Source organism: Lolium perenne, chromosome 2 (assembly GCF_019359855.2).
Source record: "Lolium perenne isolate Kyuss_39 chromosome 2, Kyuss_2.0, whole genome shotgun sequence".
In the NCBI taxonomy this organism is placed as follows: Eukaryota; Viridiplantae; Streptophyta; class Magnoliopsida; order Poales; family Poaceae; genus Lolium; species Lolium perenne.
The window spans coordinates 164,521,278-164,543,281 of NC_067245.2; the positions used below are offsets into that span (position 1 = coordinate 164,521,278).

General features: G+C 43.7%; 1 long non-coding RNA gene across 1 annotated transcript; it reads right to left on the reverse strand.

Moving 5' to 3' along the window:
* Positions 1–4,549: 4,549 nt before the first annotated feature.
* On the reverse strand, positions 4,550–5,612 carry LOC139836088 (uncharacterized). The gene is made up of 2 exons (XR_011752071.1): positions 5,572–5,612; positions 4,550–4,859 (listed from the first exon to the last, which is right to left on the reverse strand). It is a non-coding gene; the product is annotated as an uncharacterized lncRNA (long non-coding RNA).
* Positions 5,613–22,004: the final 16,392 nt, after the last annotated feature.

The window sequence follows — 22,004 nt, forward strand, 5'->3', positions numbered from 1 at the left end:
GCAAACAGAGAGGGAAGGGGAAGAGGAAGCTGACCGCATAGCCGGGAAGAGACCAGACTAATATATCTAAAAAAAAGATGCGCTTTTTATACCCTATTTTGACAAATTTTAAATGGTTATCTTCCAAAATGTCTTATATATTTATTATGAACAAAGGTAGTAGATTACTATACTTAAATAAAATAAAAGATCTAAAAAGGCGATCTAAGGACGGTAATTTTTCGTACCAACAAAAATCCATACCTAAATTAACGTAATAGGATGAAATATAACAGTATTTAAATAATTTGACAATAATATTGGACGGTGTTATGACCTGTATTTCTGTTATTTGAGAAGACGGTTAGGCCGATGGGTAACGGTATACCTAAATTAATGTAATATATATGAAAAGAAAGAGCGGCATGTTATGAGGGGCTTACTGACACGAAAAAGATATCACTCAGGGTGTTTTTCTACAAAGTGTATGAATCTCAAAGACGAAAGTTTTCGAACAATGATGTGAGGGGGTGATGGCGACACATTTGTGTATGTTTTCGAGGCTAAATAAACGGATAGATCGAGGATGCGGTAACGGTACACCTGACAGAGGAGGCGTCGTGGATGTGCTAAGTCTAGCTAATTTCTGCCTACTTGATCAAAAAAATTCTCACATGTTGTAAGCTCCGAAAGGTCTCGCGCACACATACCGGCATATGTGGACCAAGAAGAAAGTGGAAGATGTGTGGCTATGAAGGTGGAAGAAGTCTGGGACAAAATTCTTGATCACGAGTATTCAATATAAAACAATCTGATATAAATAGAAAACTGGTGTTATTTGAGTTCTAATTTGATGGAGATATATCTAAAGCCTTTGTTGTGCAACTTTATGAGATTAATTTGAGAGATCTATATGTGTTTGGCCGTAGCAACGCACGGGCACTTTTGCTAGTCTATACCTAATAATAAAGGAGCTAAGGTTTCTGCCAAAAAGTTTCGTCAACGCTTTTTTTTTTGGACCGTTTTACCCTCCCACCATAATACATAATACTACACATGCCATGTACCGGTTCGTGTTTTATTCGCTTGACCTCCACTCAATCCCCCGGCGTCCCCGCTCTGCAAAGGGTTGTCTCTGTTTCAATTAATGGGCCACAAGCCAATTCCGTTCCTAACAGAAATCGCGAAAGCTATTGCAGTCAACTGATTGAATGGGGTTTAATAGTCCCACATCGGTACATTAAGATGAATACCACCAACTTATATACACCCTGATTAGCCTAGAATGCCAAGGAGGTGAATCAACGAGAGAGAGCACCATTGAAAAGAGGGGAGCTCGGCCATGAGACGGTGACCATCGATGATGGCGCTGGGTGCCAAAAAGAGCAGGGCGAGTGGAAACAATAATGTCGAATTTCACACGACGGGGAGGAGGCTCGGTCGCGCGAGGAGGCCGTGGTCGATGTGTGCGCGGGGCGAAGTCGAGGACGCAACAGCGACTGCGAGCGGCGCGGATTGGGGTGGACGGGATGAGCGGATGGATGAGCTCGGAGAAGCGGCCACGCGTGTGGGGAGGAGCAGGGCCGCCTCTGGCTGTGCAGGAGAAGCAGAGAGGCGGGGCTCGACGCGGCGCTGCATGCAGAGCTCGTGGCGGCGGCGCGAGCGGGGAGGGAGCGGCCACCGGAGAAGGAGGGGCGGCTCTTGCGGGAGGTGGACATGAGCCAGGGGCTCCGGGCTGGGGAGAGAACAGGTGGTAGGTGGGAGGACCTGCCGGAAAAAGAAAAGAGATGGGGGGTTTCCTGCCAAAGAGCTAGGGGCGGCGGTGGGGGTGGGGTGTAAAAATGCCAGGGAGAGGGTGGTGGCCGGTTTAGGGTTTCCACCTGAGATGGGCTTGGGCCGGATGGGGACTTCCGACTGGGTTGGGCTACCTGTTCTCCCTGTTTTTTTTGTTTTTTTAAAAAAAATTGGATCTTTGTCCAATTATTTTTTCTAAGCATTGTTGTGGATTTTTTAGCCTGCATGAATAAAACATTAGAGGTTACACTCAAAAGAAAATAAAACATTAGAGGTGCTTTTAGAAATGATGACGACGGCAACAAACCTGGAGACGAATAAATAGTTGGAATAATTATTCTTGTGTGGTGCATGAATTACCACGTGGAATATATTTTATTATCGAGCACAGAACCTAAAATATCATAACAAAATTCACCAAATGTTGCAGGTTGCACTAAGCCAATCTAATGGAGGAGTCAGTCTCCACGAAAGTATATCTGATTGACTACATCACACACCTGTATTAATTATGCACCATATAACGTAGAAGCGGGAGACCTCAACCGGAGGGAGGGAAGCAGGCGCATGGGGAGATAACCCCAGTTGGAGACGTCGTCCAGAGGGATGTAGCAGGTGTTGGGCTGCTTGAGAAGGCCGCACTGTTGGCGGCTCGACATGGCAACCGACGATGGGCTGCTCATGAAGTTCATACCGCCGGCGGCTCACCGTGGCAAGCGACAACAAGTGCTACGAGTCTGCTACTACAACGGGCTGCTCGAGGGGGCCACACTTCCACGGGCACAATACTTTAAGATCTAGAACCAAGCCCAGAACAAGTGAGCATTGTAGCTGAACGAGGATAATTTGGGCTGCTCGAGTAGGCCATGCTGCTGGCGGATCACCAATACAAGGAGAAACCAACATGAACTTGCCTGATGTGGAACATCACTTTGATGTTGTTGTACCCAACGCCGTATTATGTTTGTACTAACGACAAATTGTTTTGAATTCATATCTTAATAAAAATTAAGGATGGAATCCACCATCGTTTCAAGTTCACGATATTACAAGTCAGTGCAACGTTGGGCTTGTAGTCATGATAATTTTCATCATGAATAGGAGAAAATGTGAGCACCATCAATGATGGTAACAAATAGGAGACGTTTCAACGCGGGGATTTTTTGAGTATTTGTTCCCCGGTGCAACGCATGGGCACTTTTGCTAGTCTATACCTAATAATAAAGGAGCTAAGGTTTCTGCCAAAATTTTCGTCCAACATTTATTTGGACCGTTTTACCCTCCCATAGAATCGCATAATACGGTAAGATGCCATCGTAACGGTTGGCTTATTTTCTTCTCCCCACCCTGGCCGACCGAACGACCGCGGAAGGGCGCGTCCCCAGACTCCGCCTCCCCTGAGTCCATCGCCGCCTGGCACCCAAGCCGTGGTAGTTCACACCGAGCCTGGCCTCCTGCAACACCTCTGTGGCACGGGATCCGGTCAACCGAGCTCCTGCAACAAATCTCTGGCACGGGAGCCGGTCGAGACGTTGACGGGCAGCGGAGCGGGGCGGCGGCTCGGCCGGAGACGGAGCTACGAGCGGCGGCTGTCGTTATCTTCCGGTCAACAAACTCCCACGAGCCAATTCCTATGTGAATTGCCTCTTCTATGATTTGTTCCCGTGGATAATCCCATTTCATTTCTTTTGTTCTAGATCCAGATTAGTTTTCGTTCTGTGCTAGATACAGAACGGTTCATGAAAAAGTTAGGTTGATCCAGATTCGTTTAATAGTCTGTTGCTAATACTCCGCAAGAGCTCGGACAAGACCAGCGGAAGCGATATGGTGGTCGCCCACGCAATCAATCCTAGGAAGGTTGACGAAATCCGAATCTGAGGAGAAGCAGTACCGTCTTGAGCTGAACAGATTCATGACTGCCCCGCGCCCTGCGTCTCCAATCTTTGGCCGGACTGGGTCTTCGATCTCTTAGCAACACCGGTCAATTCAAAACGGTGGTCAGTCCTTGGACTGTAGCTTCAAGTGTTCTCCTTTCTTTGTCCCGCCCCAGCCTCCGAACTCTTGCTCCCGCAATCGATGCGGCCGCTCCGGTGGAGAAGGTAGCCGCGCTGGCCGCAGCTACCGAGACGCGTGGATGGAGGAGACATCGCGATATCCACCTCCGGGTCCTCTGCGTCTGCTGCTCTCGCACCCGGCCTAACCTTGACCACTGCATTGCTGCCGTACAGCTCCGCCTGCACGACGCGCGGCGGTATACGACCGACCAGTGAGCCGATCGAGCGGCTCCTGGCGGCGAAACATCCCAAATTATTGAGCTGACCTAAAAAATTCAGCTGAGGGAATGATATATGAGCGGTGAATTTTGGCTGCTGTATTGAAGTTTCTCTTGATTTGATACAACATTTGTTGTTCAATTTGAAACCGGGAGAGATTGCGAGAAGGGCAAGACATCAAGAGAGAATTTGGGGAAGTTCCGGTAAAAAAAAAAGAACTCGCGGAAGAAGACGACCTGCAGTATGTGAGGCGCATTGTGATGGACTAGTGGTTGGGGCGCCCCTTGGGGCGCCTCCTGGCTGGTCAGGTGCGATCAAATCAATAGCCCAATCTTTCCGTTCAGTATCAGTCCATTCAAGTGATCTTGTTCACACAAGCTAATATCATCATGTTTTTTTTTTCTCTTTCACCAATAACTGGCCAAGACTGACTGCGCTTCCGTTTGGTTTCTGATTGATTTTTCAATAATATATAGCTTGACAAAAATGGTTTACAACAATGCTTACCAGAAAACAAATTATACATTTGATTTTGCTTGATGGAAACACAACACAGTGGCTGATACAGGTAGATGGTTACACGAGTTTACTTTACATACAAGGTTGAAATGATGCCTGAACTAATTAGCACACATCAAACTGATGGTGTACACTGATAAAATGAGCACACACAGAGCAAACAGAGTTCAGCAGCAAAGCTTGTAGAGCTGGAACATCAGGGCAGGGGGTGATGTAGTGCATCAGCAGGGAAGGGTTCTTGTCATCTAGCAATCATCTGTTGTTTCTCCATAGAATTGGCATTCTGAAATTTGTCTTTAACCAGATGAAAGAGTTGGTGTGTGACCGCAGATATCAAGTGCAAGAAGGAAATCGAGAAGAAACAAGTACAGTATAAGATATTTGCACAAGTCAGTATAGCTTTATGAACTTCATGTACTTAGAAAGCAAGGGGTCATCTGACCAAGAAAAAACTACAAGTACATTCCACTAAATATTTAAAAAATAAAAGCTCAAATGGTAGTACTCCCTCCGTCCTACTAAACTTGTCTTAGATTTGTTAAAGTTTGGGTGTGTAAAAACACTAAACAGTATGCAGATACATCCAACTTTTTTGTAAATCTAAGACAACCTATATGGGATGGATTAAAACTTTTGATAGATCTGGATATTGGCTTATTTATCTAATAGGAACACAACGGCACAACACAAGGATCAGAAGGAGGTAGAAACAAACACTTTAGTACTTCAAATTTTACTTATGATTTCCGTTGATCATCGCCTAAGAACTTGCTCTATTTCACGGAAGATAAAATATATAATGCTATTGCTCATCTAAAACATAAAAGGATGTCAGTCCCAGAACACAAAGTTCGGAATTTTGAGCTTTAGTATGTTCATTCAGGAAAGAAGAGAATTTAAAACACAACCGATATTCTGAAGAAATCAAAATAGTTTCCCAGAAGGATTATGGACTATGGATAGATGCTGCTCTGAAGGGAGTATGTCGACGTGTGCCACGAGATACCTGGTGTCAGCAGCGACGGGCATTCTAGCTGAAACATGAAATTTACCTATCCATCTGCAGCAATATTTTCAAATTCCTAGAAAATGAATAACAAGGATTTAGGAATTGAGATTTCATTATCAAGATACTGACTGCAATTTCGGCTTAGCAAAGCAGAAAAACTGATTGCCCTTAATTCATTGCCATCGATATCTACAAGATCATTTCATTAACAAGCGCAAAGAATGACTACTGAAGGGCTCATGAATCCGTTTATGCTAAAAAATTGCTACATCTGCAAATTTAATCTAATAAACTATGCCTATGTGAATTAACATGGAGAGATGCCCAGCAAACATGCTCCATTTAGATGGCAAACAAATAGTATGGCGGAAATGCAGTTATTCAAAAGAAACAGAAGGTCTCGTCCCAATTTTGCATTGAAAACCTGGCCTGAACTACATGTTCTTTTCATTATTGTGGTCTCTTTTACTATTCCATAAATGAATAAGTATATATTTAATGCACATTATCCTGTGTGGAGAAAGATTAGTTGTTCTTCAGTGAACAGTTTCATATAGTTGTGCGATGCAAACTTGTTAAGTTTTATCAAGTTCTGCGTTCATAAACTTCTCAAGACTTTTAGTCTGTTATGTCGGCCTAATAACAAATTTGTGCACGTTTACTTATATTTGCATCAACACTTTGGCAGACCATTGAGCTAGGGAATGATTCTCAGCATAGATTGTAAACAGAGTTATGCTTTTAGGGGAAGAAATGATCTAATAACTGAATATCTTTTCTATAGCAAATAGGTGATCTTTACAGCTTCCCCAATAACTATTACTACCTTGGTTCACATATTTGTCTAGATAAGCATGTATCCAAACGCGTTTCAGTGTGTAGATACATGCAAATCTTGACAAATCTGCAACATTTAATATAGAACCAAGGCTGTAGATACTATGGTAACAAGAATTGCTATTTTAATGATTGCAGCAATATACCAACATTCAAAAAAAAGTCTTGTCAATGCTTCCTCATATGATGCACGTTAAAATTGATCACCAAACATTATGGGAAGATGAAACTATCTTCGCAACATACCCAGTAGATTAACCTTAGCAGAGGAGCAGAGTATATAGTCTATACCATTAGGATTCTTCCAGCAATCGGCATGAGCACCAGAAGGAATTGGGAAATGGAGATAATGAGAAATCAGCTTTCGGGGAAAGTTCTTGGAGCAAATATATTGTTGAGTGGTTAAATACAATACAAGCGCACGTAATTTAGCTTTAAACACCCTGAGCAGTCATAGAAGAAAATGATTTAAAATATGAATGATACTTCCATAACTTCCCGCAAAGATGATAGAATTTTGGAAAAACCAGGTGTAGCGGAAGGTTCAAAGTATATATAAGCATCCCCGCAGATGATCGAACCCCTATGCATGAAACTATGAAAGTAACTGAGGGATACTATTTCACCAACAATAGTAAACTTATGGTCTTGTGAACCCATAATTCCTGCAAGAAAAAGATATCCCATTCACATATCCAGTACAGAGCTGCACACAGATGAAAAACACAGCTCTAAGAACAACATCAACTATTGAACGTGCACAACAAATTAATTATAAATTTACTTTTGACTACATAACCAGTATTTAGTGTGTGATTACTACAGCTTATAGAACAAAATCACATATCCCAATGAGACATTCCATCAAACACCAAATGAGTTCTGCTACCCACCTTATTCTTGATCTCTGGCATGTGCAGTCGCAAACCAATCAAAGATGAACCTACAAAATAGAAAAGAACAAAATTTGAAGATGACCACATCCACTTATGGAAGGAAAAAAACAAACCACATAAAAAATCACAGCACGCAATCACCTACTTGGCAGCAGGATGCGGTGTCGTGGAGATCTTGTCTTCACCTTTCCATTCCCCGCTGGCGACAACCTGACACAGTTGGAGCATCCCTGTTAGATAATATGCAGTCGATGCCCTGACAATCGCTGGAAACCTGGAACTGGAACCAATTTGTATATCATCCTACAAAAGAATAAATCACACCTGAGTAAAGATATTCATTAAGGTCCCTCCTTTGAAAATATTTAAACAACCATGACAATGGAACACATAACTACATCCATAAGAAAAATGCTTATTTCTTCATACTTCAGGGAATTTTCGGTTACATACATATCCGAAATAATAGGTGATTAACAAGGGAATACAGACTACAATTAACCAGGTAAAAAGTAACTCACCAAATACAAGGAGACCACACATATAAGAGGCCTATATTGAGAAACATAGCCTGAAGTTGAGAAAGATCAGATTTCCAATGTCCTATTGAAACACATAAGGGGTGGAAATAAGGAGAATTAGTCATGGTTAAAGTTGAACCAGTTGTAGCAACAAATTATCCTAGTAGGGCTTACAAAGGCATTGTTGTTACATATTCCATGACTCAATCAGAACATGCCCTACCAGTTCTGATGGTATCTTGATAAAAGGTTATGCACCTAGTCTCCTGTCTCGTGTCGTATATTGTAATATTGGTCCACAAATAAAGAGCAAACCTATAAAATAAATTATGTCAATCGATAGTGGAATACTTACTACATATATGATAGCATGTCCACACAAGAGAGAAAGCTACCATTTGGGGACTGTGTTCTTGCTTGTGTCGCCATCGCTGAAAGGAAATTTTTATATTAATGCATAAATTAAATGAAATATTATATACCTAGGGAAAGATAGCAATTTATTTATCGGTAAATAGGAACATTAAAAGGCATACCAGAAATAAGATAAAGCATAATGCATCACAATTGAAATTTTGATCTGATATAAACCCAATACCTCACAAGAACTACAAATTGAAATGCAACTTTCAGAAATAAAACACTAACCATAGCAAGATAAAAAAAAAAATTGGACTATAGTTTCAATCTAATCTAAGAATTGCAACAAAAGGGCATTGGCATGAACCAAACATCTAAACCATAATAGTTCTACTCCATGACACACCCAGACAACAAGGTTTTCGACAGTAATATCTAACTCCAAAAACTACAGCTAGCCTATAGGTATAGAAGTGAGAACCTAACATCATTGCAGAGCAGCAACCCGCAGCACTGTAAAAGCCCCCAACATCGCAACGAAAGGCAGCATCTCCTCGCAAAATCCGCATAAGATACAAATCAAAACTGCTACATGGTTCATAAGTGGAGAAAATCACAAATTAGTGTTAAATTATAAGAAAAAAGCGACACATTGCATCACGAGCACTTCCATCCACATACATTTAAATAAAAAATTATGGCACATCTACACCGGTACAGATTAGAGCGCACCTTGTCCTTGCTCTCGCTAGCCCGGATCCAAATCTTCATACGATTCCTATACCAGTTCCGCTTCTTGATCTTCTTCCTTAGGTGTGAGTGAGCACCCCTGCTGGTTAGACCTGTCGGTGCCTTAAACCTGCGGAAAATGAGCAAGGTAATCAACCAAAAAGATGCACACCATCCCCTTGCAGCAGGTAAACACAATCTTCTCCAGTTCGATTAGAAATTCTTTTAAGGCAGTCTACGAGAGTAAGCAAGGTCAGCAATAGACAAATTGAGCAAAAAAATACGAGTAATATAGGCTGGATTTGGGGATTGGAAGAGGGTAAGCTCCGTGACTTGAAGTGGGCAAGCTACCTGACTTGAATTGGTTTGTCGTGTGTGCTTGGCTCCTCGTCCTCAATCATCAAACTCACCCCCCAGATTCTTCATAGGCTCTTCGGGGATCGCATCGAAGATTCAAAGAAACGGAGAAGTCGGGGAGGAGAGTCTCCGCACACGGCATGGTGTCCCTGCCGTGCTGATTGCTGGCCTCACTCGTCCTCCTCTCCTAAAGATCCGCGACCAGCCAGTCCTGCCGCAACACCACCTTCCTCTATGGCAGTCCTCACAAGCGCCACGGCTGTGATGCTCGTGCTCGCGAGAGCTTTGGGCATCTGGGGTCTGCGCCACCCTCATCCTCGTAGTAGGCCGAGGCCGCCACTGCTACGAGGGCAAGGAGGAGAGAGAGCGGTGGCGGCGGGGCCAGGACTCGCGTGGAGGCCGGCGAGAGGCAGCGACAGGGAATCTGGATTAGGGTACGCGGCCTCCTTTTCTCCTGGTCGCGACCTCTTTTTTTCTCGCCGAGCATCTTTTCTTTTCCTCGCCCGTCCCTCGCACGACACGTGGTAGATCAGGTCCCAGTCGTTGCGCGCTTCGCCCAGCCCGTACACGCCTGGTGGCTATCGTGGAGAGCTCTGAGATGGGGCAAACACTCACGCACTTGCTTGTTCTCAATGGCTAGCGCTGGGGGTCGTACCTGCATCGCTCAATGGGCCAGCGTGTGTCACGCTGGAAAGGATCGTGCTTGCATCAATGAATGGGCCACAAGCCTATAATTACAAAAGCACTTGCAGGCAACTGATTAAATCCGGTTAAATAGTCCCACATCGTTTCCTTATGACAAATACCACCGGTTTATATACTCCTAATTTACTTGGAGTATCAGCGAGGTGAAACAACATGAAGTAGCACCATTAATTGATCCCTGGCCGCAAGCACAGTGGGGGTGCCGAAAAAAGCTGGCAGACGGAACGGGCCGAAGCAGCACGGCCCTCCGGTGGAGGTCGTCGACAGACCACAACACTAGGTGCCAAAAAGAGCGGGTGAGAGGGCCCTTTGTGTCGAAGCACGACCAGCCGGTGGAGTCAACAGCGCTGCGTATCGGAATGGCTGCGAAGCACGACCAGCCGGTGAAGCAGCACGTGGACTATAGCAGGGCTGAAAGGAAAACAAAGAAAGAGGAGACGCTTCTGCCAATGCCTAGGGGGGGGGGGGGGGGGGGTGGTACGGCCTACCTGGGATGGCAAGTTTATTGGAGGCTTCAACCTTTTTTATTCCTGAAAATCTTTTGCAATTTTTATTTTGAGAAAAGATACGAAGATTTAGGGCTTTAAAAAGGTTTTAAACACTCAAGATTTTTTAAAACCTTTCTTTCTTAATTTAAACCAAACATCTAAACCATGAACCATGGCCTAAGAAGCCCACCGTAAATAATTTGAGTGAATTTTTAAAACCTCTTGACTTTTTTATGTAAATTTAATAGAATAATTATTCGTGAACAATAGATTCCTGATCTAGATCTTAATGTTAGGGTATTCTTATTAACTGACCAAATTTTAGTTAATGGACAATTTTATTCTCATTGTCAATATGAATGACGCAACAAAAAATTCGTTTTCCCATAGAAAGCGCAACATAAAATGTTTCGCTAACGCGTTTGAGTATTTATTTACCGATGCAACGCACGGGCACTTCTGCTAGTATATACCAATAGCATCTGCATACAAAAGGAAGAGTGGTCATTCAGAAGGCATAAAACTTGCGAAGTTTCAGACATTTTTCTGTATTTACCCGAAAGGTACATCCTGGCATTAACGTTACCATGTATACTTCGGTGAGTTTTTTTTAGGTATATACTTCGGTGAGTTAATCATGCAAGCATTGCGAGGCGAACTCTGACATACATAATTGATCACAGTAATGGTTGTCCATTTCGTAAGCCAGTCCACAAACATATGGCCGACAACACGGAAAAGATCTCTTGCTGGCTTAATCTCCAAAATCCTAAGCAGTAATTGTGTACTTCAACAATCATCAATTTAAATATCTCTAGTTGTCCTTTAGATATTTATTTTTTTGTATGGACGAACCCTATTGTCAAGAAATTCATAGGAAGTCATTAGAAAGTGCCCCAAGAAAATTGAAAGAATGGCACTTGCACAAGCACACAAAACAAGAAGCAAATTTATAACTAGGATCATGAGGTAAAAGATCTTCTCTCTTTTCAGCGGGTGTTCATTAAATACACCCAATCGAAAAGAACAAGCAAATTTTTGGATTTATGTCGCAGTAGAAAATAGATGAACCGTCGATCTCCTACCTTTTCAGCTGGTCTTCATTACACTTAGCCAATCAAAAAGGAACAGTTAAGTTTATGTTGTAGTAAAAGAATAGATGAACTGTCAATGCTCTATGAATATGTCTGATAGGGAGCACAACTCTCCTCTTCATGGATGTTTCAAGATCTCTAATGAGCCAGGCTCTGGATCTAAATACAGCATACTATGTTTTTCAGAATAGCAAGTACATATTTGCATCAACAGGAACAAAAGTTAGAATGAGAGACACAAACAAACACATTTGAAATGGGACAACCAGATCATGCATAACTTAAATTTAACATCAATTAGAAGTTTAGAACACTCTCACACCAGTGCACTTTAACTGTAAAGACTGCACACTTGATTAACTTGACACAATATTATTTCACCTCTGACCTTTTAAGAAGCTCAAATAAAAATGGTGGCCATAATGTGAAGCACGAGGCTCCAACAACGAACATCACTAAGGTATTTCACAGATAATCAGATTCTTTCAGGTCATATGCTTCTTGATAGAGATAAATTGAGCCGAGAAGGCCGCACTTATTCAGCGCTGGCCTCCGCTTGGTGTGGCGGTGCGGGATCACCTGGCTTGGTTTAATGGCTATTGCTCCGGTGTCCCCCCCTCCCCCCCCCCCCCCTCTAAACTTTGTTCTATTTAGACGGCTAGGATCTGCTGATACCCCTTCGTGGGTTGACTTAACGTGTGTGTTTGGTTCATGCGTAAATATGTACGGGATGAAATGGGATAAAATATGTTTAATTAACGATTAATAGAAAATGATAAATATCTCTACTACTATAATGCGTCAGTTTTGAACTGGACCTGGAGGATCAATTCTAACCGTTGATCTCATAAATCTGACGGTTGGGATGGAAGGGATTCGTCTAAACAGTAGACCACAGATGGCTCTATGTCGTTCTAGAACCATCACGCGAGTGCAGCTACGCCGCGCCGTCGCGCTCCCGTCCACTGGCCCGAGCTACGCATCCCCGGATTTCTTCTGGATAGAGAGCAACAGAAGAAGTGAAGCAGCAGATATAGATCTGCTGCCGTTTCCGGCCGCCGACACGCTTGTGGAGAGAGATCGATGGGGCAGCAGAGGATTTCAGCGGGAAAGCACCGCCTGCGTGTGGCCACCGCGCGTCGCGTGAGGGACAAAGAGGAGGGTTCAATGGGGTGGAAGGCGATGTGGTGGTGCACGCGCATCTCGAAGCTCTTGCCCCGTACTATCGGCGAGTTCACCGCTATTGCCGTATAACGTACAAAGTCGATGGCCGGAAGTGCGTCGAGTCGTCGGAATAGCGCCCCTCGGGAGCTCGATGTTGGTGATATCTGCAATACTCCCGTTTGCTATTGTTGTTGTGATGGTGGATTTCGCTTGGATCTGGAAGCCACGTGAAGGAAGCGGCGGGGATAGGAATCGATGCAGAGATGAGGGTTATAGTCTTGACGATTCCCACAGCAGCGGCAGACGAGCCCTCTGGGCTGATGTAAATGGCGTTGCAAAATTCTCGAGTGTTGACTACCTTCCAAGCAGCCCCTGAATCCTATCGGAATACCAATCTATTCAGGCACTTTCATGTAGTGGTTAGCAGCACTGGCAGCAAATCAACAAATCAGAAGGCACACAACATCATCAGTTTGAGAAGAACAAGCAACGTATCTGCTCACTCCAGATTGTTCCTTATTTGCAGATATTCTCTCCCTCCCCTTACGCAGGACCTTCTAGAGGAAGGAAGAAGAGTCTACATGGTTTGAGTACATGTTGAGTAGTACATTGACTAAATAAAAACAAAAATAGGAGACATTGTTAATAACACTCGCAGTACATGCCAAACTCACTGTAGTATATGCCCAGCTCCTGCATAAGTAGTACCCCGGCTGCATCACTCCTCTCATATTTTTCTAGCAAGGTTCCTGGCAAACGCCATGGTCTTGACGACTGATAAAAGCAATGACAAATGTTGGTACAAATATTATTGTGTTTGTTTCATTACCAGAATTGAAAGTTGTTGATCAAACCAATCAACACAGCTCATCACTTGATCCACATCAGTTTATGCATTAGTGTGAACTTTGTTGACGATAAGACCATTCATGAACTCTGCTTTTGTTTCTATATCCGATTTTCGTCATGAAACACGGCAGGAATGCTGCCCTGAGTTACAACGCTTCCAGAGCCACCAAGCTCAGGATCCTCTAGGTTACAAGTACAAACTCATTTCCAAGATATTAGGAATGTTGTTGGTTGCCACAGATTATCAGAAGGGAAACAAGGTGCGACTTTTACATAGATAATCATCAAATTATCCGTGCAAAATAGATCTTATTCTTACATGTTGCATTCAAACATGCAATTCATAACGATATTTATTTCAATCAAATGCAAATATTTTTCAAATTATCAATTTCGTTACTTATCCTCCTATCGTTCATTTTAATGATCAATAATATGTCTGCGTTAGACAGAGAGAGTGGTGATAACTGTATTGAAAGTTGGTTTAGTGCTCCATCTTGCAATTCTATCAAAGGCTTTCAGGGTAGAGTACCGTACTGATGTTTGGTTAGGTTCTTTCTGGGACATTGTTCTTCAAAGGTTAGAGGATGACAGTTGTTCCCCCAATTGCTTAACATATTCAACTTTTACCCACACAAAAAAGGATGGAACTTTACATTTTATTGTTACCAATCAACATGTTATACTTGGCACTGAGTTTGTTTAATTTTTTTAGTGTAAATAAATGTTACTCGCTCCGAATAAAATTACATGTCGTAGATTTAGGAAAAATGTTGCCTAAAATCTATCGTAGATTTGGATCGGAGAGAGGAATACTTTTGTTTTGAATGTTTGACCTGATTAATGTTTTCACTAAAACATATCTTCTGCAGATGGTACATACGCTTTTTTTGTTGAGAGTTAATTAAATTATTTTATCAAACTGCATTATAGGGAAATAAGATCATGACGTGCAAAGCACGTGTCGCTTACTAGTGTTATTAACACACCGGTTAATATGTAATTAACGGGCCCTTTTCCCTTCGTGGCAGAGGTCGGAGCTAGCGGAGCGGCCGCCTACCCATGCCTAGCAAGGTCACTGCCCGCACGTATTTAGCGAGGTCGTTTTTGTCGACTGGGTGTGGCGCAGACGTAGCAAGCTCGCTGCTCGCCATGCCATGAAGGCCGCCGCCGCCGAGCTAGGGAGCCACGTTGAAAATCAAGCCCGCCGCTCACCGCGCCCTGGAGGCCGCTGATGCCGAGCTGGGGAGCCACGCGGAAAAGCAAGCCCACCGCTCGTCGCGACATGGTGGCCGCCGCCGAGCTGGGGAGGCAGACATACGACGGTGGTAGGTGTCGGAGTCGCGTCGAAAGCCATGGATTCTCAGGTGGCTAGTGAGATTAGTCATGAAATTCACGAATTATATGGTCCAGCCTTTCTCAGAAATATTCAATTTTTGGGATGGGATCATCCATATTATCTGATCACGAACCAAACACACGTTTACCCCCTTAAGCCTCAAGTTTAGTCTGGTTTAATTGTGGTGGCAGCCAGCAAGGTGATCGACAGCTGCCTGGATGCAGAAGAAGCGGAGGCCAGCACTATCCTGGAGTGCCTGAAACTGGCGATGGACAACGACCTGGATCCATCAGCAGTGGAGCCGGACTACATCTATGCCTACGATCAACAATAAATCAGGTTGCACGTCCAGGTGCTGGGCAATTTGCAAGGATATTGAAGCCTTACGTAGTCTGTAACCCTTGTGTAAGGTTTTGAAAATAGGGAGGAATGTTAATGTAGTAGCGCACAACGTTGCTCTTGCTGCACGTGCTAGTCGTTCAGGTTTAGACCCAATCCCTGGTGCAATCCAGGAGCTTGCTGTAATAGACTTTTGTAAAGCTACCTGATGATCAATAGATGTTTACTCCCTGAAAAAAAGAAATTGTTAGCAACTAATCATAGTGCAAAAACTGGTCCAGATCAAGATTTCACGCATACAGTCACTAGCGAGCTAAGTTGCACGAAAAAGAAAAAGAAACTTCAATCAACCAATCAGGGCTGCGAACCGCGACCCCTATCGATGGAAAGAAGAAGAAAACGTGGGGGAATATTTGCCTATGGAACGTGTAAGAGCATCTCCAGCCGCGTCCCCTACCCCAAACCGCGCCGGATTGAGGTTTGGGGGACATGTTTTGTTCGTGTCGCCTTTGGGGGACGTCGTTCCCCAGCCGCGTCCCCCAAACGCCTCCCCTAAACATTTAAAATACTTTTTTTTGACATAGAACCATTTATCAAATATAGCATATGAATAAAAATGTTTGCGAGGATTGTTTTTAAATTAAATTACAACAAACAAGTAAACAAATATAATAAATATGGCTAGATGCTAGATCAAGGTGCCACGGTATTTCCTTTGATCCTCCACAAATGTTCAATGAGATCAGCTTGAAGTTGTTCATGAACATTGTTGTCACGGATCTCTGCGTGCACGGCGAGAAAATCAGCAAAATCTGCAGGCAACTCATGATCAACCTCCGCAAGAGGGCCTTCACACTCATAGGGACCAACATGTGACCTAGCATGATTCTTGCGGTCATCCTCGATGATCATGTTGTGCATGATCACACAAGCCTGCATCACCTCCCACATTTGGTCGTGAGACCAGCTTAGAGCAGGGTACCGGACAACGGCAAATTGTGCTTGAAGCACACCAAATGCCCGCTCGACATCCTTCCTGCAAGCCTCCTATCGCGTAGCAAAGTGGGAATTCTTCAGACCTGATGGATTCGAGATTGTTTTGATAAAAGTGGCCCATTTTGGATATATACCATCGGCTAGATAATAGTCTTTGGTATATTCGTGGCCATTGATCTCATAGTTGCATGGTGGAGCATGCCCTTCCACTAGTCTGCTGAACACCGGAGACTGCTGCAACACGTTGATGTCATTGTGTGATCCCGCCATGCCAAAGAAAGAATGCCAAATCCACAGGTCATAATCTGCCACAGCTTCAAGCACCACACTGCAATATCCATGACGCCCTTTGTATATACCTTGCCAAGCAAACGGGCAGTTCTTCCATGTCCAGTGCATGCAATCGATGCTTCCAAGCATTCCAGGGAATCCTCTGGTAGCATTTTGAGCCATGATCCTTGCAGTCTCTTCCTCAGTTGGCCCTCTCAAATAATATTTGCCAAACTTTCCCACCACAGCTCGGCAAAACTTGTACATGCACTTGTTGTCTACTGTTGGCTTCTTTTCCTGTAGACAGTGTTGGGCCTCCAAGAGCAGAGGTTTGTACAACAACAGCAAGTTTTCCCTTAAGTGAATCACCCAAGGTTTATCGAACTCAGGGAGGAAGAGCTCAAAGATATCCCTCTCAAGCAACTCTGCAATCACGATACAAGAAGTCTCTTGTGTCCCCAACACACCTAATACACTTGTCAGATGTATAGGTGCACTAGTTCGGCGAAGAGATAGTGAAATACAAGTAATATGGATGGATATGAGTGGTAATAGCAATCTGAATAAAATATGGCAGCAAGCAAACATGTAGCAAAACAGTAAATAAATGGAGATTCGATGTTTGGAAACAAGGCCTAGAGATCCTACTTTCACTAGTGGACACTCTCAACATTGATCACATAACTGAAACTACTCTACACTCTCTTGTTGGATAACAAACACCATTCATTGTGTAGGGCTACAAGAGCACCTCAATGCCGGAGTTAACAAGTTCCACAACATTCGGAGTTCATATTTAAGTAACCTTAGAGTGCATGATAGACCATTGCAATTATACCGAGTACTAACATAGCATGCACACCGTCACCGTCAGGCTATGAAAGGGGGAATAGATCGCATCAATACTATCATAGTAATAGTTAACTTCATAATCTACAAGAGATCACAATCATAGCTTATACCAAGTACTACATGATGCACACACTGTCAACATTACATCATGGAGGAGGAATAGACTACTTTAATAACATCACTAGAGTAGCACATAGATGATATTCAACTAGATCACAAAGAGAGAGATGAACCACATAGCTACGGTAGAGCCCTCAGCCTCGGGGGAGAACTACTCCCTCCTCATCATGGGAAGCGGCAATGGCGATGAAGATGGCGGTGGTGTCGATGGAGATGCCTTCCGGGGGCACTTCCCCGTCCCGGCGGCGTGCCGGAACAGAGACTTCTGTCCCCCGAATCTTGGCTTCGCGATGGCGGCGGCTCTGGAACTTTTCTCGTATCGTGGCTTATTCGTATCGAAGTTTTAGGTCACCAGGGCTTAAATAGGCGAAGAGGCGGAGTCGGAAGGGCCACGGGGGTCCCACATAGTAGGGGGCGCCCCCCTCTGGCCGCGCCGCCATGTCGTGTGGGGGCCCTGGGCCTCCCCTCTGGTCCCTCTTCGGTGTTCTGGAAGCTTCGTGGAAATATAAGATCGTGGGCCTTGATTTCGTCCAATTCCGAGAATATTTCCTGTGTAAGATTTCTGAAACCAAAAACAGCAGAAAACAGGAACTGGCACTTCGGCATCTTGTTAATAGGTTAGTTCCGGAAAATGCATCAAAACGATGTAAAGTGTGAACAAAACATGTAGGTATTGTCATAAAACAAGCATGGAACATCAGAAATTATAGATACGTTTGAGACGTATCAGCATCCCCAAGCTTAGTTCCTACTCACCCTCGAGTAGGTAAACGATAAAAAGAATAATTTCTGTAGTGACATGCTACTTACATAATCTTGATCATACTATTGTAAAGCATATGAGATGAATGAAGTGACTCAAGGCAATGATCTATAGTTGCTAACAAATAGATAACATATAGCAAAACTTTTCATGAATAGTACTTTCAAGACAAGCATCAAAAGTCTTGCATAAGAGTTAACTCATAAAGCAATAGATTCTTAGTAGAAAGTTTCGAAGCAACACAAAGGAAGATATAAGTTTCAGCAGTTGCTTTCAACTTCAACATGTTTATCTCATGGATAATTGTCAACACAAAGTAATATGATGAATGCAAATAAGCAAGTATGTAAGAATCAATGCATAGTTAACACAAGTGTTTGCTTCTAAGATGGAAGGAAATAGGTAAACTGACTCAACATAAAAGTAAAAGAATGGCCCTTCGCAGAGGGAAGCAGGGATAAAATCATGTGCTAGAGCTTTTCAAGTTTTGAAATCATAAAGAGAGCATAAAAATAAGTTTTGAGAGGTGTTTGTTGTTGTCAACGAATGGTAGTGGGCACTCTAACCCCCTTGCCAAACAGACTTTCAAAGAGCGGCTCCCATGATTATTTTTATTTTTGGGTGACACTCCTTCCAACCTTTGCTTTCACAAACCATGGCTAACCGAATACTCGGGGGCCTTCCAACAATCACATACCATGAAGGAGTGTCTTTTTATTTTAGTTTTACTAGGAAAAATGTCCGTGCGTTGCACCGGTTTAAGGAAAAACATTGCACGTCAAAAAGAAAATATGCTTATCAAACTATTTCTAGCCCGAGAAGTACCTACATAAAATAAATTTTGTTTAGGGATAACTCTTCTACATATGTGCACCGATTTCATGGAATATAGAACACTTAAAAGAATTGTGCAAATCAACTAAAGCTCAACTTACTTGCAATTGTGCAAGAAATTGTGCAGATCAAGGTAATTTACCTCAACACTGGCAAAAAATCCCTTCGGGCCATATTTGTGCTTTGCAATGATTCGGCCTCTAGAGAGTGGCAATGACCTCTTGTTGGGTTGCTGCTGCAACGCTGAAACTGAAATAAAAGGCACCGTATAAGAGTAGTGACGATCTTACCATTCTAAGCATGATAATGTCATTGGGCTTCAGACCCGGAAGTGTAATGCAAACATGCACGAATGATTGTTTTAGCAACCAACACAAAGGAGTCTCCTAGACTGATTTCTTTTGACCCGTAAGCATTTTCAAACCGCACGCTTCTCTCAATGAAGCTTTCTGAATCCTTTGTGTCAGTTATCCATCATTGCAGTATTTTTTTTCTTTTGCGAATATCCATCATTGCAGGTTGCAGCTCATTATTAGTTTCATTGCTACCTGGCCCCCATGCGCTTATCTTACCGGCCGCCGTTGCAGAAAGCAGCAACTTACAGAATACAGCAAGCATGAAGCTACATCAAGCTACACAACAGCAAGCAGAGCACCAGAGGGAGTAGCTAAAAAAGCTAGCGTGGCATGAATATGGCAAAACACTGTCAGTTAAAAAGACAAAATAAGCAGTAGCCAGCAAAAGTATCCATTGCTCTCAGCTCCCACGATTCCCTCAATGCAAATCCAAATCCTTGTGACTCTCGCTCAATCTCTCATCCTCATTTGCACCGCCTCCTGCTCCGCCCCTCGTCCTCACCTCGAGGTCTCTCTTCCGCCCATCGTCACATACACATTAAAATATGGAGCAGAATTAGAAATCCATTGTTTGTACCGCATAAACAACGGGAAATCAAGCAGATAGGTAAGTTAACAGTTTCCCCTAATTCCCTGCAAATAAATACAATTTCCCCCAATTGACAGGGCAAGAATTACTCAGATGAAGGCCACATACAGGCAGACACAATGTTGTGCTTTAATTCGTGCCCAAGAAGGTCGAACAGCCGATTAAAGAGGCAGGCGTGCAAACAAATAATCCGTCTGTAAATATCGAGAAAGAGAGAGCAAATCACTTGTGCAGAGATATCTGACAGGAGAGCATGGATGAATTGAGGAGAGGAGGCTGATAGCTCTATTGTGAAATAGAAGATGCAGCCTCTGTCATCCTCGTGTGCAGACTGGATGAGCTGCAGACTGAAGGACGTGCCGAGCTCAAGGCGGCTGGATGAGCTTCGATTTGAGCTGGGCGGAGGCGACCTGCGCATCTTCCATCTCACGCGCGGAGTTTTCCTCGGTGGCTCTTGCGTAGCGGCGAGTATGAGCGAGGTGGCTAGGTGGGGCACATGCGGGGAGAAGCGCGGGATAGGTGGGGGTGTTTCACCTCGGCCGAATGCTCTTCGGGGAGCAGAGGTAGGGGCGACGGGGACGGCCGCCTGCCTCTCCACCAGGAGCTCCCGGTAGGGCGGCGCGCAAGGGTTCTTGCCGGACGGGCGTGTGAGGCCAGCGGCGCGAAGCCCTGCTCGGCGTCTAGATCAGCGGATTCCGCGACCGTTGGTGAGCTTGGGAGGGTCAGAACAGGGATCCCAGAGGACAAAGAGTGCTGATGTATTTACTTTCCATGGGAGATGGCTAGGAATCATCCAGTCTGGGCGCCTAGGAGTCAGCGTGGCCTACGCGGACGCGGAGGAACCGACGGAGGTAGGGGAGAGGATTTGTTGGCCTTGGTTGGTCTGTTGTCCAAACGTTTTTTCTGACTTACCGGTGGCACCTGGGTGTAATTTTAAGCAACTTCGGGGGCAGTAAAAAACGGACCAACAAGAAACCCTTTTGCTTTTATTATTAGGTATAGATTTAGAGATGACACTCCTCCCCACCTTTGCTTTCTCAAGCCATGGCTAACCGAATCCTCGGGTGCCTTCCATCCTTTCACATACCATGGAGGAGTGTCTATTAAGGTTAATTAACTGGGGCTGGGAACCCCATTGCCAGCTTTTTTTGCAAAATTATTGGATAAGCGGATGAAGCCACTAATCCATTGGTGAAAGTTGCCCAACAAGATTGAAAGATAAAACACCACATACTTCCTCATGAGGTATAAAACATTGACACAAATAAGAGGTAATAACTTTTGAATTATTTAAAGGTAGCACACGAAGTATTTACTTGGAATGGCAGAAAATACCACATAATAGGTAGGTATGGTGGACACACATGGCATAGGTTTTGGCTCAAGGTTTTGGATGCACGAGAAGCATTCCCTCTCAGTACAAGGCTTTGGCTAGCAAGGTTGTTTGAAGCAAACACAAGTATGAACTGGTACAGCAAAACTTACATAAGAACATATTGCAAGCATTATAAGACTCTACACTGTCTTCCTTGTTGCTCAAACACTTTTACCAGAAAATATCTAGACCTTAGAGTGACCAATCATGCAAACCAATTTCAACAAGCTCTACGGTAGTTCTCCACTAATAGGTTTAAACTACATGATGCAAGAGCTTAAACATAATCCATTTGAGCACAACAATTGCCAAGTATCAAATTATTCAAGACATTATACCAATTTACCACATGCGGCATTTTCTGTTTCCAACCAAATAACAATGAACGAAGCAGTATCAACCTTCGCCATGAACATTAAAGTAAAGTTAAGAACACCAGTGTTCATATGAAGGAGCGGAGCGTGTCTCTCTCCCACACAAGCATGAATTTATTCAAATAATAACAAAACGAGAATAAAAGCACACAGACGCTCCAAGTAAAGTACATAAGATGTGACGGAATAAAAATATAGTTTCACTAGAGGTGACCTGATAAGT